At 34.6% G+C, this 18,239-nt stretch overlaps 1 long non-coding RNA gene across 1 annotated transcript; it reads left to right on the forward strand.

Moving 5' to 3' along the window:
* The first annotated feature begins 203 nt into the window (after positions 1–203).
* LOC107942695 (uncharacterized) lies at positions 204–2,290 on the forward strand. The gene is made up of 3 exons (XR_001695885.2): positions 204–290; positions 1,687–1,765; positions 2,194–2,290. It is a non-coding gene; the product is annotated as an uncharacterized lncRNA (long non-coding RNA).
* The last annotated feature ends 15,949 nt before the right edge of the window (positions 2,291–18,239 follow it).

Here is an 18,239-nt window from a genome sequence, read left to right on the forward strand (position 1 = left end):
GATAATATTAAATAATAAAGAGTTTAATTAAAGAAAGTAAAATATTTTTGAATAATAAATAATTAGTAAAAAAACTAAAATAATGGTGACATGGCATGGGATTAGTGGCCAACTGGTAAACTTACATTGATTCTTACCCACAAAAAACCACTTATTCTCTCTCACTCCAAACTTTGTTGGCCAAAGAAAACTCATTGCATCTGCCTTATTCCAGCCACTGGTGCATCTGCTGTCGACCACCTGCTCTAGCCACTGGTGCATCTGCCGTCCACCACCTGCTCCAGCCACTGGTATGTCACGGTACCTTCACGATACCTTATTTGTCTTCTGTTCACTAGCTTTTTTTTTGTATTGCTGTCTTTTTGTTTATCATGAGTAAAAATTCATCTAAAGATAGTTACTTTTCATGAATTTGGGTTCATCTAAAGCTCTGTTACAAATGAGAACAACCATAACATTGAAAGGCATTGGGGGCTTTTCTTTTCTCTTTTTTTTTGTATTTTTCTTGGAAAAAATCAAAGGAAAAACTAGAATTGATTTTCTTCTATCTTCGTGTCTGCCATTGTTCATAATTTTTACTGGTTATATAACAATAGCATGCTTGATACTAATGCATGATCATGATCATGCAATTTAGTTCTATTGTGGCATGTTTGTGTTGATGATTGATTGAAAATTATAAACAGTAATAATCTGATTGAAATTACCTTCGTTCTATCTGATTTCAGCATGATATATAGTTTCCATACATTTGCATCCCTTTATATGCAAGCATAGCATATTTAAGTTAGCTGAATCATTCACACCATTGGTTCTCCACCATTCTTTTCTTTAACTAATCTCTTTTATCTGGCCTGACCGTATTATTGAGCCCTATCTATGTTTTGCTGAAAAATGGCTGATTTAATAGTTTTATTTGTGAAATTCTCATTTAGGGGCTGTAGTAGAACCAAAAACTTTAGCAGAACCCCTGTTGCTCAATGCTGTTCGAAGGCAAGATGTTGAAAGACCACCAGTTTGGCTTATGAGTCAAGCAGTAGTTTAAGAAAAGATCTTCATTGCTTTTCTGAATAAAAAAAGAAAAAAACAATAATATTATACATATGCATGCCTAGTTTAAGAAATCAAGTAATCCTTGGTTAATTGGGTTAAATTTGTTTTACAAGCACTAGTTTCAAAAGAAGATTTTGAACAGTGGAAAATAAAAAATGTCCTTTCCTTTGGTAGGGTTAGCTTACCATTGGTCACTAGGGTGTCATGTCTTGAAATGCCCACATGATCATTTCTCAATGGATATATGTATTATTCATTATTTATTTCTTTTAAATCCTTTAATAACCCAGAAATTTGATAACTCAAGTTCGAGTGTAGCATTGGATGCATAGCTGTATATGATGTAAAGTTGATTTTATGATAAAAATGACTTGAACTCCTTTGTTTTTGCTTTTAGGTTTTTTGTATTATATTAATAGTTAAATAGAAGATTTGAGGGTATGTTTTAGATTTCATCATGTTAGATTTAGATTAATGCAAAGCCTTTAACTTTAAGTTTCTCATGATTGAATATTATCCAAGATGAAATACTAGAAAACTATGTATATTTGAGTACGAATATCAATTGCTTTATGTACACAATTCAGCATCATGAGTGATGAATTTCTTCTCACTTTTTGCTTTTCCTTTCAGCATGCTCAAAACACTTGATAGATACCAGAAATGCAGTCATGGTGCAGTGGAAGTTAGCAAGCCAGCCAAGGAGCTTGAGGTGTTATTTTGGCTATAAATTTTGTTGTATTAGCTGGCTGGATTTCATTGTTTGCTATGTTCATAAACTGTTTGATAGATTGTGTCTTAAAAATTTTGCTTAAAAATTTAAAACATGGTACACGAAGGCAGGTTTTTAAATCAATGTGGTTTCAAAAGCAATTTTTTTAATGTTCTGCATTTACTTTGGAGATTGGATACCTTAAACTGTAATACGTCTGCTTCATGTTTTTGCTATCCTACCCTTTTTTGAAGAAAAAGGAAAAAGAAAGATTCATTTTCTTAAGGGAAAAAAATGTCAATTTTTTTTAAAATAATTGGTCTTTTAAAAAAGGTCTATTTTCCCTTCTTAATTGGTATTGAGCTTGCCTCATATGAAGCTTTTTTGAGCTCTGTTGTTGATGGTATCATTTTTTGTGAACCTTTCAGGCTAAATTAAAGATCCCGAAGCATGAATAATGGCATATACCTTTTTACTATAATTGAGATATATGTTATATTGGCTTTATCAGTTTGATATAACCAGAAGGTTAGTTAACATTTTCTTTTCCTTTTCTTTTTCGTTTTTTAAATTTAGGTTTAAATTTTTCTATCTTTGTAGTTTGGACTATTTTATTTAGGAATTTAGATATTATTTATCATAAATTTTAATATTATTTAATTGTCATAATGATAAATTTGATTTATTTTAATATTTAAATTTGTTATTTTATTTCTGGATTAGGTAGTTTTGGTTGCTGTTAGTTCACCAGAAAGCTCATCTCTTTTCACGCATGAACCTTAGGATTAGGCATTAATAGATACTCTATTATAATATTAATTACTTTAACAGATGGTTGATAAAAATTGGATGGATGCTCCAAGATTTAGCACCAATCACCTAGCTGGAATAGAAAGATTTCTATCATTTGCAACTGGAAAATTACTTTTTAACGGAAAAATATATTGTCCATGCCATCGTTGCAATAATAGGATATTGCACGAACCATATATTGTGGGTGAGCATCTTCGTCTTCATGGTATAATAAAAGAATACAAGCATTGGATTTTTCATAGAGAATCCATTGAAAGAACATCGGTGCAAACCGACCAAACGGTGAGAACTTCTCCGTCAATTTGTACATTGTCACAAGACAATGAAGCTGATTTAAGAGATCTCATAACGGATGCTCTAGGTATCAACATCCCAACTCTTAATGAGAGTTTTGATGGAGTGTCAAGCGAGTTTTAGAATAATGGTCAGGAGTATGATGTTAATGAGGCCCAAAGGACTACGGAGAGAGCAGCTACTCTTTAAGATGATTGTGATATTTCGCTCTATCCCGGTTGTGTCAAGTTCTCATGTGTCTCATTCCTACTTCGGCTTTACCACTTCAAAGCACTTTTTGGATGGTCAGCAAAATCTTTGACATGCTTATTAGAGTTTTTAAATGAGGCATTTCCAGATGGAAACACAATCCCGACTACATACTATGAAGTGAAGAAAAAGATTTCTGCACTAAATCTTGGGTATGTGAAGATTGATGCATGCCCGAATGATTGTATGTTATATTAGGGCGATGCTAGTAAAAAGATCAGTTGTGATGTCTGTAAAAGCTCAAGGTGGCAACCTTCTAGTGGGTTGGATGCAGATGAACAAGTTGATGGTAGTTGTCGTCGTCCTACGCTTGCCAAGGTATTACGGTACTTTCCTTTGATTCCTAGACATAAAAGATTATTTCAATCCTCCAAGACATCACAATCCATGAGATGGCATAAAGAAGGACGAACCAAAGATGGTATCTTGAGACATCCAGCCGATGGTTCTGCCTGGGATGCGTTTGATAAGAGGTTTCCTGATTTTGCATCTGATCCTCCCAATGTTAGGCTAGGTTTGGCTAGCGATGGATTCAATCCATTCCGAACAATGAGTACAAGTCACAGTACATGGCCCATACTTCTTATTCCTTATAATTTGGAACCTTGGGCATGCATGAAACAATCATCAATGATACTCTCAATGGTTATCCCTGGTGAAAAAGGACCTGGCAACGACATTGATGTCTACATGCAGCCTTTAATTAAAGATTTGAAGCAATTGTGGATAGGAGTTGATGCTTTTGATTCATCAGCTTCTGAATCTTTCACTTTACGGGCTTGTCTTCTTTGGACAATCAATGATTTCCCAGCTTACGCTAATCTTTCAGGGTGGAGTACAAAAGGTTGGGTTGCTTGCCCAGTATGTGTTGAAAAAACTAAATCTCTATGGCTACGATATGGTAGGAAGTTCTGTTATATGGGTTATCGTCGATGGTTATCAGCTGAACACCCATTTCGAAAATAGAGTCGTGAATTTGATGGCACTATAGAGTATGGTGTAGCTCCTATACCACGGTCTGGGGAAGATATCTTAAGAGAAGTTGAAGGTGTCAATTTCATTTATGGAAAAGCCCGAAAGAGGGATAGAGAATAACTAGATGAAGGGTCAGTAGAACTTGATGTAGACGAGGGGTGTGATTTGTTTAATAACTTTGAAGAATTGGTGGTAGAAGGAGATGAAGAAAATCTCATAAATCAAGACGAGACTTTATGGAAGAAGAGGAGCATCTTTTTCGACTTGCCTTATTGGCGTTACAATCTACTTCGACATAACTTGGATGTCATGCACATCGAGAAGAATGTATGTGACAATGTCATTGGCACCCTTCTTAATCTCTCACGCGGTGGTAAAGATAATATCAAGGCACACAAGGACCTACAAGATATGGGCATCCGAAGTTATCTTCATCCAAAAATGAGAAACGGGAAAGAGTACCTACCGCAAGCGTGTTACACTCTTGCATCAAGGGAAAGAGATATTTTTCTTTCCATTGTGAAGAACTTGAAGGTACCCGATGGTTATGCATCATACATATCTCGATGCGTAAATTTGAAAGAGCACAAGTTGAGCAACCTTAAAAGTCATGATTGTCACATTCTCATGCAAGATTTGCTTCCTATATGCTTAAGAGGAGTTGTAGAAAAGAAGGTGCTAAGTGTTATTACAAATCTATCAGATTTCTTCAAGAGATTATGTGCAAAAAGTCTTGATCCACAAGAAGTTGATCAACTTCAAATACAAGTCATGTTAACACTTTGTGAAATGGAGAAAATATTTCCTCCAAGTTTCTTCACAATCATGATTCATTTGATTATTCATTTGCAGATGGAGGCTAAGCTTGGTGGACCTGTTCAATATAGGTGGATGTACCCGATCGAAAGGTATATGAAATATATCAATAATATTTCACAATATTTTATTTTTATTATTTTAATTTAGAATATAATAAGTATGTAAAAATAAATGTATGTGATGTAGGTATCTTATGGGATTGAAAGCTTCGGTGCGAAATAGAGCTTATCCCGAAGGTTCCATTGCTGAAGGGTACATAGTTTCAGAATGTCTGACATTTTGCTCCCGTTATTTTTCTGATGTGGAGACTATATTTTCCCGTCCTCCGAGGAATGATGGGAATATTCAAAAATGGTACATTTTTTCTTCTGGAGGACGTCCAATTGGCACCATTAACACGAAGATATTGGACATGCGATCTCTTGCACAAGCAAACTGCTATGTTTTATTGCATAGCGATAAGTTATCACCATACCGTCAGTGAGTTTCTTGATGAAAATCTTTTCATTGGATTCTTTTTCTTAACCAATAGACAAATAAAGTAATATTTCTTAATTTGTATACATTTTGACAACATTTTACGCAAAATACTAAATATATTATAGGGAATTTTTGGAGTCTGAGCGAGCTGTTTATGGTGGCATTCAAATTAGTAAACGCACAGAGGACAAATGGTTGGTTGAAAAGTTCCCAAGATGGCTTGCGAAACAGGTAAATTGTCACTATTAAAATAATTTATCATATTATTTATGTAATGAGGGAACATTGTAGTAATTTGTTCATAGAATAAGAGCTAATTGATTTCCTACTATATGGTTAGATTCCAAATATGGAAGTTGAACAAGTTGATGCTGATGTAATTGCTCTTGCTCGAGGACTGCATAAGGTGGTTCCCACATATGATGGGCTTATAATTAATGGTTTTAGGGTCCATACTAAAAAACTTGAGCAACATCGTAAAACTCAAAATAGTGGTGTGATGGTTTTTGCTGACAGGAGAAACTATTATGGCAATTGCATTGAAATTATCGAGCTAAACTATTATGAAAGGTTTTGGGTTATCATGCTTAGATGTGATTGGGTGAATATTAAATCTCCTAGGACTATGAAGAAGGATGCAAATGGTTTTATTATGGTGAAATTTTCTAAGCTTATCTATACAGGGAATCGTGATTCGGATGATCCATACATACTGACTTCTCAAGCGAAACAAGTATTTTATGTCGAGGATGGCAAGAGTGAAGGATGGCTCCATGTTATCGGAATAAAGCCAAGAGATTTGTTCAATCTAAGCATTGAAACCCCTATAGAAGATGATGAATATCCGCAGTGTGATCATCATATTGTAGCTTAATAATTTTAGTTTTAATTTCAACAAGAATAATGTTTTGAAGTGCAAATATTTAGTGTAATTGACATTTTTAATGCAGTATAGCAGAATGAATTGCCCAAAAGAAATAGAGCACTTAGATGAATATGACATTCATATTATATTAATATCTAAGTTAATTCATTTTTATATTTGAAGACATTTTGGATTATAGAAATTATGAAATTATATATTGTTGAAAGCTAAGAATATAGTCTTATTCAAGTTATTGGATTCATTCCAATTATTCCAATTATTGGTACCACTTATCCCAGTGCGTTTGAGTGAATGATGTTTTAATTTTTTCACAGGCTTGTACCTCTATTTCAATTATTGATACCACTTATCCCAGTGTGCATCACTGTACTGTGATTTACTTATGGTAATGATTTAATTTTCTAGGCAGGGTAAATGATGCAAGTAAGGTTCAAACACTTCTTTTTAGTGTCACCTTGCCAGACTGGGTAAAGGGTGTATGTTTCTTAACTGTTCATGTGTTGTAGTATTTTATTATCCGAAATAAAAATGTTATCTTGGATTTCTTCCTCTTCATTTTTTATCATGAATTTTATTCTTTTTCATTGCCAGATTGCAGCAAGATTTCTTAGAACAAGTAAGAAGACTGTTGATCTTGTTGATAAAGAGAAGATGAAGTGTTATGTAGAATATATCATTTTTCATGCTTTCCTTAAAGCAAAATGAATTCTGTTGTTTTACCAATCTCAATTATATATGCTTGCAGGTCACCTTAAATCGATTTTGGTCAGGCAAGTTCATGACATTAGTGGCTACCAATGTGGCGGCAATGGGATTAGATATCAATGATGTGTAGTTAATTATCCAGGTATATTTGGAATCACATGTTTTACAAAAGCTCGTAATATATTATTTTTTTAGGTTTGATGTGTTATTTGTTAATTTTAATTTATTTATAAAAATCAATTTTTTAGGTTATTATTTTGAAAATTGAATAGAATATAAATTTATACAAATATTCAAATATTTGTTTCCCCTTTGTCGTTTTGCTGGATATTTGCTTATGCTGTTTGTTTTTTTGGGGGGGGGCTTGGTTTGGTCTTTTTGTTTATTTTGCTTGTTTTTTGGTTTATTGGGTTTGTTTTGGCCCTGCTTTTAATAAAATCCAGTGATTATTTTGAAAAATACATAAAAGCCAATGGAATGGACATATTTACAGTCAGTCAAACCCTAAAAGCTAAAATAAAAGGTAAGTAAATAAAGAAGCAAACTTTGCTCCAATTTTACAGTCGGTTTCAAGTTTCATGCAACAAGGTTGAAAATTCATATTTTTCCCGATTTTTTCTCCTCCTCAAAATCCATGACTTTTTCGGTGCTCTACTGGGTGCTTCATCGTTAACCATTACTACTTTGTTTTCTAGGAAAATGATTGGGAGAATGCGAACATTAGAAGGTGTACAATTCTCTTCAAGGGGTTCTTCAACAGGTTCGAACACCTTGGGAAGTGCTGCTACAGATAGTCAAAGCATAGGAGATGAAACTCCAACTCAATCAGCAAAAGAAGTACCTGCAACTCCGGCTGGTACCTCCATTTCCTTCCCACTTATTAGTTTTTAGCGAAAATTGCAATAGAAATTTGTATACTCTCCAATCAAAGAAGCTGAAAAATCTATGAAAATACTCAAGAAATATTTAATGAAACTTACGCTTTCTCCTCTTGTCCATGCCATTTAGGAAAAAAAAACTTCAACTTCTAAATGAAATAGGACTCCCAAACTTTTCTACTAGCTGGAAAGATAATTACTGCCTTGATAAAGCTCTAGACCAATAAACCCGGAAACCCATTTTTGATTTGTAACCTTATTTCCCACTTTATCACCAAAGTCATGTCTCCATCTTTCCATCACTTTCATCTCAGTTGTGAATTTCAGATCGTAAGCTCTTTTGATCTTCTTCTCGAATTTAATATTTTTTTTCTCTCGTGATTATAAACTTGTCGTGAGAGCTGATACTGGAAGGAGGAATTTTAGATTATATAGCTTCCTGCCCACTTAGTTGTGTTTTTTTTCTAGACAATGCTCATAAGATGTTTGACAAAATGCTTCTAAGGAATATTGTAGCCTATTTTGGGGATTTTTTCACTGTAGAATAATGTTGGTTAAAGGGTATCGATGGGGGCTATATCTCAACATATTGGACCCTGGATTTTAGGTAACTGGTTTTAAATAGGCTGCTCCTAAGTCAAAATCAAATGCAAATATTTGGTTGGAATCTAAAATTCATCATGTAATTGGAAATATGCAGTTTATGCCAAATTATTATCGAGTATTGTTATGCATAATTGTTATACGTGGATTTAGTCTAATATATGGAATTTGTTCAAGTTATTTTGGTTTTTCGTTCGTTTATGCATTGTAATGGTTTAATTCTGCTTTGCAGGTGTTTAAGCATGTTTTGCATTTCTTTGCAATGAAAAAATATAATGCAAATATTGTAATGGAAAGATTTATTAGTTTTTAACTCCGGCTAGACTATTTATTTGCTTTGTTAAATATGATGGGTTTTTATTTCATCTCAGTTGGAATAGGGCTGGTTTTGATTGTCTGGTGTTTGACTGTTCAACAATTGATTGACTTGAGAGAAATAAAAGAGATTTTATAAGAGATTTTATCTCAAATAGTTGATAACTTGAGAAGTTTGTTTTAAAAAAAATAAAATATTTTATCTCAAATAGTTGATAAATTGAGAGAAATCAAAATAGAGTATGCTTTAAACATTTCTCAAATATAAAAAAAATTGCATTAAACATAGAGTTTGGGTGAGTTTTCTCTGTCCTCTTTAAAGTGGTAACCGATTGAGCTTGTAGAAGTTTAATTACAGATTTTCCAATTTTTTTATATGGCATCCTCAAAGGTTACCTTTTATTGCCTTTTTAGTTTTTTATCAAACGGCCAACATAGAGTTTGCATTATAAAAGTTAACTCTTTTATTAAATCAAACAATAAATCTTAAAATTAAAATTTAACTCGAATTTTTTATTAATTAGAGTTCACTTTTATTTAGCTATGAAAATTTTTGTTATTTGAACAAATAGAAAGAATTTTTGTTATTGTTTAAAAAAAATTCAGTTTTCTGATTAAAAATTTCAGCAAGATTTCAAAATTAAGTTGCCTTAAAAAGAATCTTGTTACTTCAACTATTGAAATATAATTGTTACTTTTGACAGAGGCTACTAAAGGTACTAAGAGAAAGCGAGGGCCTACAAACATGAAAGATATATGGAATCTTCAACCTGGAACTCGTATAGTAGTAGATGCCAACCAATACGGCCAGCCTATTGGGAAGGAAGCGTCCAAATTGGCTGAATTTCTCGGTACAATTGGAAGGACTGGTTCATCTGTCCTTTGAATACAAAACATTGGAAACATCTTTTTAAATATGTGTTGGAAAACATATTGAGAATCGTTCATGTATGTAGTACATAATCGTTTTCTAATTTAATGTATTGCAATAATTATTCATTGTTTGAAATTGTATGTAATGAGTACTTGTTACATTATTTTGTTATATGTGTAGGAAAAGTTTGATCTCCAAGGTAAGGTGGAGGACTCTGACATCCTCTCACATGTTGGAAAACTCCGGAAGGAGTTTAAATCGACTTTGAAAACTAGATACTACAAAGAGATGGTCCAAGAAGGTCGACCGATTGAAGAAATATACGAAAACAATCCTCCTGGTGTTCATGATGATCAATGGAAGTGGCTAGTGGAGCAATGGGGAACACCGCAAGCTGCGGTATGCACTTTTATTAGACTAAATGTCTCATTTTTCCTGCTTTCACTTACGGTATGATCAAAGTAGGGGGTGCATAAATGCGTGATTTTTGAATGAGGCATAATAAACTTAGCTTTCCTATTACTCTCATATTTTTTTCTCATTAATTAAAATAATAGGCACAATTAGAAAAGGCGAAAGAATCCCGAACAAAGGTGCGTTACGCACACACTGCTGGTAATATAGGATATGCGACCCTCAATGCACAATTTGTAAGTATTATGTACATATTAATCAATACGTAACTTATAATAATTATTCTGCACTTATTGGTGAATATTGTTAACAACTATTGTTTTGTTCTATAATAGGCTGTGACAGCCCAAAATTAACCCTAGTTGGGAAGTGGTTTCGGGACCGCTAAACCGAGTCACCGAAAGGTTTGAATGTGATGTTTATTGTCTAGAATATGTAAGCATGAATGTGTGAAAATTTCAAGCTTCGATTTAGTCGATTGCATGTGAATTTAGTCAATAGGACTTATATGAGAAAATTTTAAAATGTGATAGGTCAATGCATGAGGACCTATTAGTGCATGTGGAAGAAAAAGGGGACTTGCATGTCAAATTCCCCCTCCCTAATATGTAGTGGCCGGCCATGCTATGGGTGGAAACATGTCACCAACATGTTGTGTTAGTGATGTATGGTAAGGAAAATAAAATAATAAGCATGATAATTAAATAATGAAAGGAAGGGTGATGGAAAAAAAAATAACATGGTCTCACCCCTTGTTGCCGTGAATTGAAGAAAGAAAAAAAAAGTGTTCATTCTTGAACATCCTTGGCCGAATAGAGGAAAGAAAGGAAGGGGAAAAAGCTTGAGAAAATCGGCTATGGTGGTTTGCTAGACTAAGGTATGTTTGATATTATTCTTCGAGATTCATGTATATTTTAAGTTGTAAGTGAAAATCTACCTAGCCATGGTTCAAATTTTGTTAATTGATGGAGATGATATTCGGCCATGAATGTTACATTCTTGGTTGGTATTTTGATGTCTTTGGTGATGAGGTATGAAGATGGTTGATTTTGAGTGTTTAATAAAAGGATGCATGAATTATTGTTAAATAATGGTCGAATGTAGCATGATTAAAGATGTGAATAAATTGAAGTTAAGGAGGTTGTCAATGAAAAATATGAGTTGGATGAGGCTTAAAGAATAAAAATCTAGGTGACTAGAGGTCAAGGACATTCGGTCATAGGCTTGTATGCTAGCAAAATCGGCCAAGTGATTATGTGGTGGAAATTAAGTGTTAAATGGAATGAAAATGATATTATATGGGGGCATGTATATTCGGCCATATGAGTAAATATATAGATGATGTTAAATTTGATTATGTATAATGGGCATTAAGATGTGGAACTTAAGAAATTAGAAGTAAATGAACTTGATAGTATTTAAGAGATAGAGGTGATAGATTAATGTTGCACATTCGGCTATGGTTAGGCATGTTGATGATCTTATCTTGATTTAGATAATTAGGCATAAAAGGGTGGCAAAGGGGATGAAATTGTCGAATGATTAGTTGGGTAACAAAAGAAGCATTCGGCCATCCCTTGAGAGCTTGTGTGATGTTGGGTTTAAAATTAGCAAAGGTAACTTACCTAATGCATGTGCATGGGTGATTAGATTTTGATGATATGGTAGTTGCATGAGGTTATTAGCCGAATATACTAACATACATATACATGTGAAATTGGATTGTAAATATTTGGCAAGGTGGTTAAACTAGTTAAATTATTGATTAAGCTCAAGGAGTTAAAGGAGGTGAATCGAGCAAAGGCAAAGAAAAGGTCATCGAGTAGCCGAGTTGGAACCGTCTTACCCAACACGAGGTAAGTCATTAAGCATGTAGTTGGTATTATTTCAAATGGTCATAATGTTTATGTATTGATGCTGAATGGAATGAATAAATATACATATATATATATATACGCATGTACGTATGTGATGATGAAATTGTTGAATGAAAAGAAAAGAGGTAAGATGTACTGAGTTGTTGATCTCGGCACTAAACGTGCGGGTATAACCATTTATGACCATGAGATTGGCGCTAAGTGCGCGGGATTAAATTGTACAGCACTAAGTGTGCGATTTGACTATGTTGCACTAAGTGTGCGAAATGAATATGATGCACTAAGTGTGCTAATTGACCATGCGGCACTAAGTTTGCGAGTTTGACTATGTAGCACTAAGTGTGCGATTTGATTACGTAGCACTAAGTGTGCGAGTTGATTATATAGCACTGAGTGTGCGGACTCAATATACATTCGTGAATCATTATGGACACTATGTGTGCGACACTATTGAGTCGATCGCGGACAGCGGATCGGGTAAGTGTCTTGAGTACATGGCTAATAGGTGCTATGCTTATACTTGGTGTTGAGCTCGGTAAGTTTGAACCTATGTGACAAATATACTTGAAGTCACGTACATAAAATTTATCGTAGGATGGGTGAAAGGCCGTTTAGTCATTGATTGTAACGAAAATAAATTGCTTTATGAAAATGCTTCAATGTCCTATTGATGAGTATATGGAATGTGAATGCATGAATTGATATGAAATTGAATCGATAGGTTGGAGGAACTATGGTATGGTTCGGTATGGATGGAGTAAATTGTCTCGTTCCATTTTGTTTCCTCTTGTGATAATGTTATTGATGGATGGTAGTGCATTGCTTATGACTTACTGAGTTATAAACTCACTCGGTGTTTCCTTGTCACCCATTATAGGTTGCTTGGACTCATCTATTTTTGCGGGGTCAGGCCGTCATCGAAGTCATCACACCAGATAGCAAGTTTTGGTACTTTCTTCTTAGTTGGCTTAGAAGAACATTTTGGCATGTATAAGCTATTACGTTGTGTTTGAACTTTGGCATGTAAACTTTAAGCCATGCGAAAATGGCACGAATGTTCGATTGAGTTGGATCAAGGGTAGGCATGAAATGGACCTAGTTACTTTCGTAACAGATGCTGGCAGCAGCAGTGTCATGAGATTGAAAAATCACTAAAAATAGTAGGAGTGGAATTAATTGATGAATAAATTATGTAATCGAAGCTCGATGAGTCTGTTTTCATTAGGAAGTAACGAAAAGATCATATGGGCAGTATATTAAGAGATAATCAGATTTTTGTGGGACAGGGCAGAACGGTTTCTGGATTCCCTGCTCCGACTTTGGAAATTCATTATAAATTAACCAGAGATAATTAGGGGTCATACCATATATGTACAGATTCCTCTCTGAGTCTAGTTTTCATAGAAACAAACGGCATCAGTATTGAAGCCCCGTGCAGGGAGATATCCAAGTCGTAATGGGAAAAGGTCAGTGTAGTCGACCCCTGCAATATGGGAGACTTTGACTAATAAACTGTACTAATTGGCCCGACCAAAAATTCTAGAAAAAAAATACATAGATGGGCACATGAGTCTAGTTTCTGGGAAAAATCACAAAACTGATTTTCGAGTTACGAAACTGAAGATATGATTTTTAAAACGACTAGTACACAGATTGGGCAGTGTCTGGAAAATAAATTTTATAAGGGGTTAAAGTCAGTTAACACCTCGTGTTCGACTCCGGTGTCGGTTTCAGGTTCGGGGTGTTACATAGGCTGAGAAGGAAGGCCGTGAACCCTCGCGTTTGGAGCAGTTTAGATTTAAACATTTGCAGAAAGATAGAAGTGACAAATTGAACAGTGAGGCAGCAAAACAAGTTTATGTAAGAAACAGATGGGTATTATTTATTTATTTATATTTTTTTTGACATCTATTTTACTTTTTTTTTCAAAATAGAATTTTCTAATTGAAGAGAACTGTAGGATGAAGCATGCAAGATGGTTAAAGACTCTATGCCAATACCTGAGATTTATTTCGCACCTCAAGATAATATTGTATTAGAAAACGAGATATATACACAAGTGTTCGGCCCTGACTAGAATGGAAAAATGTTGGGATATGGACGTGGGATGACCAAATCCAGGTTGTTTGGTTATGGGTCAGTCACCCGAGGAAGCCAATCTACATCGGCTATCAGTACATTGATTGAACAGATGAGTGCTAAACATGTCGAGCAAATATAGACAATTCAAGCCGAACAAGCAGTTTGAGAGAAAACTCTACTCGAGGAAGCAGAATATCGATTTCGTACGGAGGCTGCGGAGTAAGAAACTCGTTTGATAGCTGAAGCAGAAGAAAGATTTATGAAATTAACTGAAATTTGAGAGGAAAAGCTCATGGAAATGATGGATGCTTGTGAGAAAAAGTATAAGGCTCTCATAAATGAGTGTATGGCAAAGGGAATGTCAAGTAAGTACAAGATTTTTCATAGTAAGCATAGTAAGGTGACTATTTTATAACTAGATTGTCAATAGGTTTGTTAATGGTTTAATAGACATTGATTGTTGTAACTAAATGCTATGTTTTTATTTGATGTCTTCATTGCTTGCTCAAATAATAATTAGTGGATATACTGATGAAAATTCTTTATTTAACTTCAATATATGGTTCTTTGGTTAATATTAAAATATTCTTCCCATGTGTTCATGTTGTTTCTCATCTAACTTGTATAAATAGAAAATGTACATTGCTATTTTTGCAGTTGAATTTCAGAGTAGCGGACTTGATGATAAAGCCTTCAGTTCAGATGATGATGAATAAGGCTTACTGCATATTATGTATTATATATTTATGTTATAGTGGTTGATGAATGCAGTTGTCCCATAATTTTTTGGTGTCATGGGAAACTGCTTCTATTAGGATTTTGTATAATTTTTGATATCATGGGAATCAAGTTGACGACAACATGTTCACTGCTTCTATTAGGATTTTGTATAATTTTTTGATGTCATGTGAAATAGGTTGACAACATGTTCGCAACTTGTTGACTACTTCTATTAGGATTTTGTATATAAATTACTAACTGTATTATTCAATGATAATTTTGTATTTATATGATCATTTCATGTTAATTAATTGTACAATTAATATTGTCTCAAACTTTTCCAATCCCAATACATACAAATTTTCTCATATTAGGCTCTTAAAAATAGGGGAAAATATCGTAAAAAAACATTGGACATGAGACAAATATCTATCCCGACCTTTTTAAGTTTGCCTTAGACGGGTTTATCCTAACTTTTTTAAGGTTGCCTTAGACAGGTTTATCCCAATTTTTTTTAAGTTGCCTTGGAAAAGGTCTATCTTAACTTTTTTAAGGTTGTTGTAAATGGGTCTATCCCAACATTTTTAACGTTGTCTTAGATAGGTCAATCCCAACCTTTTCTAAAAGTTGCTTTAGACAAGATCTATTCCAACCTTTTGGAGGTTACCTTAGACGAATCTATCCCAACCTTTTTAAGGTTGCTTTAGACAAGTCTATCGTAACCTTTTTTTAAGGTTGCCTTAAACAAGTCTATCCCAACCCTTTTTTAAGGTTGCCTTAAACAAGATCTATCCCAACCTTTTTTAAATGTTGCCTTAGACAAGGTCTATCTCAACATTTTTAAAAGGTTGCCTTAGATAAGGTCTATCCCAACCTTTTTTAAAGGTTGCCCTAGACAAGGTCTACACCAACCTATTTAAGGTTGCTTTAGACGATTCTATCCCAATCTTTTTTAAAGGTTGCCTTAGACAAGGTTTATCGCAACTTTTTTTAAATGTTGCCTTAGATATGGTCTATCCCAACTTTTTTTAAAGGTTATCTTAGACTGGTCTATCCCAACCTTTTTAAGGTTGCCTTAGACAGGTCTATCACAACCTTTTTCAAAGGTTGGCCTTGACTAGGTCTATCGCAACCTTTTTTAAAGGTCGGCATTGACTAAGACTTTCGCAACCCTTCAATAAAGGTCGGCTTATGTTGACTTATGGCAACGCTTTTTCAAAAGTGTCGCCGAGCCTACGCCAACTATAATATAGACAACCTTTTTGGAAGCATCGGGAGAAGCGTTGCGAAGCCTATGCCAACCTTTTTTGCGTCGTCTTAGGTTAAAAAAAGTGTCGCGGTAGGGTTGTTTTGTTGTAGTGACTTATGCATGTTAAATTGATTGGAATTGAATCATGAATGTGAATTGAGAAGCATAGGTGAAAATGCCTATGTCATATATATGAGTAAGGATAAAATCATCGTAAATTATCGATAAGGATGGGCTATGTGCGAAACCATCTTATAATTGCTAATTTGAATGGTTGTGTGCAAATCAGTGAGCAAGATGTATTGTATTGAGATGATGCTTCAGTGAAAATATACATATGTTCTTTGTGTTGAATGAATATTAAATTAAAGTTATGAGCCGTATGTGACTAGCATATCTAGTCAAATTTGATACTATTAAATGATGTACTAAGATATGTGTTCCAATGTGGAAATTAAACCCTATGTGGTTGAAAGGATGAAAATCTTTGTTCATAGATATGTGTTTCAGTTATACATGATTGAAGTATAAGTTATGAAAGTGGGAAAGAACAGGTGAATTGTCTATCGAAATGTGGTATTCGGGCTTCGGGCCTAGCAGGCTATAATGCCGGTGAAATGATATCGGGCTTTGAGCTTAGTAGGCTATGATGCCGGTGAAATATTATTCGAGCCTTTGAGCCTAGTAGGCTATAATGCCGGTGAAATGAAATGTTATGTGAATTCGGTGTTCCTTGTAAAATAGGGATTTAGCCGAATGTTTAAGATGAAATGATAGTGTATTATATCATGCTTATATGGCCTAATGGTAAGTATAACATGTTGGTAAATATGCAATGTGCTTTTATAATCGATTGATAAGTTTGAAATGAATGTGAGTAAAATGTTATGCATAAGCTATCAAATGCTGAGTGTGAAAATGAGATGAAAGAAAAGTGTTGAAATGTGTTAATATATGATTAAATATGCATGATATTTGTATCCGACTTAAAGACTGCAGGCTATATGCTAGAATTATATCCGGGTTAAATCCCGCAGGCTTCGTGCTGGTAATATATCTGGGTTAAATCCCGCAGGCTTCGTGCTGGTATTATATCCGGGTTACATTCCGCAGGCCTAGTGCTGGTATTATATTCGGGCCTTTGAGCCTAGCAGGCTATTATGCCAGTGAGACACTATTCGGGCCTTTGGGCCTAGCAGGCTATAATGCCGGTGAGATACTATTCGGGCTTTCGAGCCTAGCAGGCTATAATGCCGATGAAATGATATCGGGCCTCGATCCTAGCAGGCAAAATGCCGGTGATTTGAGAAAAGTCTAAGACTAAGGTACCTCGTGTTAGATTGACAAATGACTACATTCAATACGTTAAGTGGGCCAGGTACACATTATGTACTCATATGTGAGTTTGATTTGAAGTGAATCATTAGTGTGTAATGTGATACATACGTGAATAAATGTTATAACTATATCTATGATCATGATACATCAGGTTAGGGTGTGAAAGTATGTGAAAGTATTTGAGTTAATTATGTTATATGAATTCAGATTAAGTATGAGAAGAATGCTGAACGTGCATTATGTGTTTGTGTGTTTTCGGCCAGATGGCAATATACCTAGAATATGGCCTCTTGAGAAATTGAATAATCGAAGTATAATTGCGTTTATTTGTTTGCATTGCTTAAAACTTACTAAGCTTATGAAAGCTTACTCCATTGTTACATTCCTCTGTTTTGTAGATTGTTGGCTCCAGTTATTTGCTCGGGTTGGAGTTCGCCGGAGATATTATCACACTGTCGAGCTCACGCTATTGGTGTAAGTAAATCCTAGTATTTCGAGTTTATGGCATGTATAGGGTTTTAATGTTGAGTATGTGATACTATAAGTTAGCCAAAGGTGGTGGCTTGTATAGATAAAGTGTTTTGGCAATGTGAATTGGCCTATGTTGGCTAGTGATGTTTTGGGCCTCGTAAGCCCATATATGGGACAGATTGCATGTGAAAGGAAAAGATTTAAATTGATTGAAATTTTTTGGCACGGTTTTTGTGTGATTGACTGAGTTTAAGTCGGGTAACACCTCGAACCCTGTTCCGGCGAGGGATACGGGCGAGGGGTGTTACAGATTCAATCATAGTAATGTGGTGATTCTAGTATCTAGGTTTCTCTAATTTTCGTGTAAGGACTTGATGTCGACAAGGGCATAAGTGGTGAAATCACAAGCTCCATTATGTATGATGGATTTCT

This window comes from Gossypium hirsutum, chromosome A04 (genome assembly GCF_007990345.1).
Source record: "Gossypium hirsutum isolate 1008001.06 chromosome A04, Gossypium_hirsutum_v2.1, whole genome shotgun sequence".
Classification (NCBI taxonomy): domain Eukaryota; kingdom Viridiplantae; phylum Streptophyta; class Magnoliopsida; order Malvales; family Malvaceae; genus Gossypium; species Gossypium hirsutum.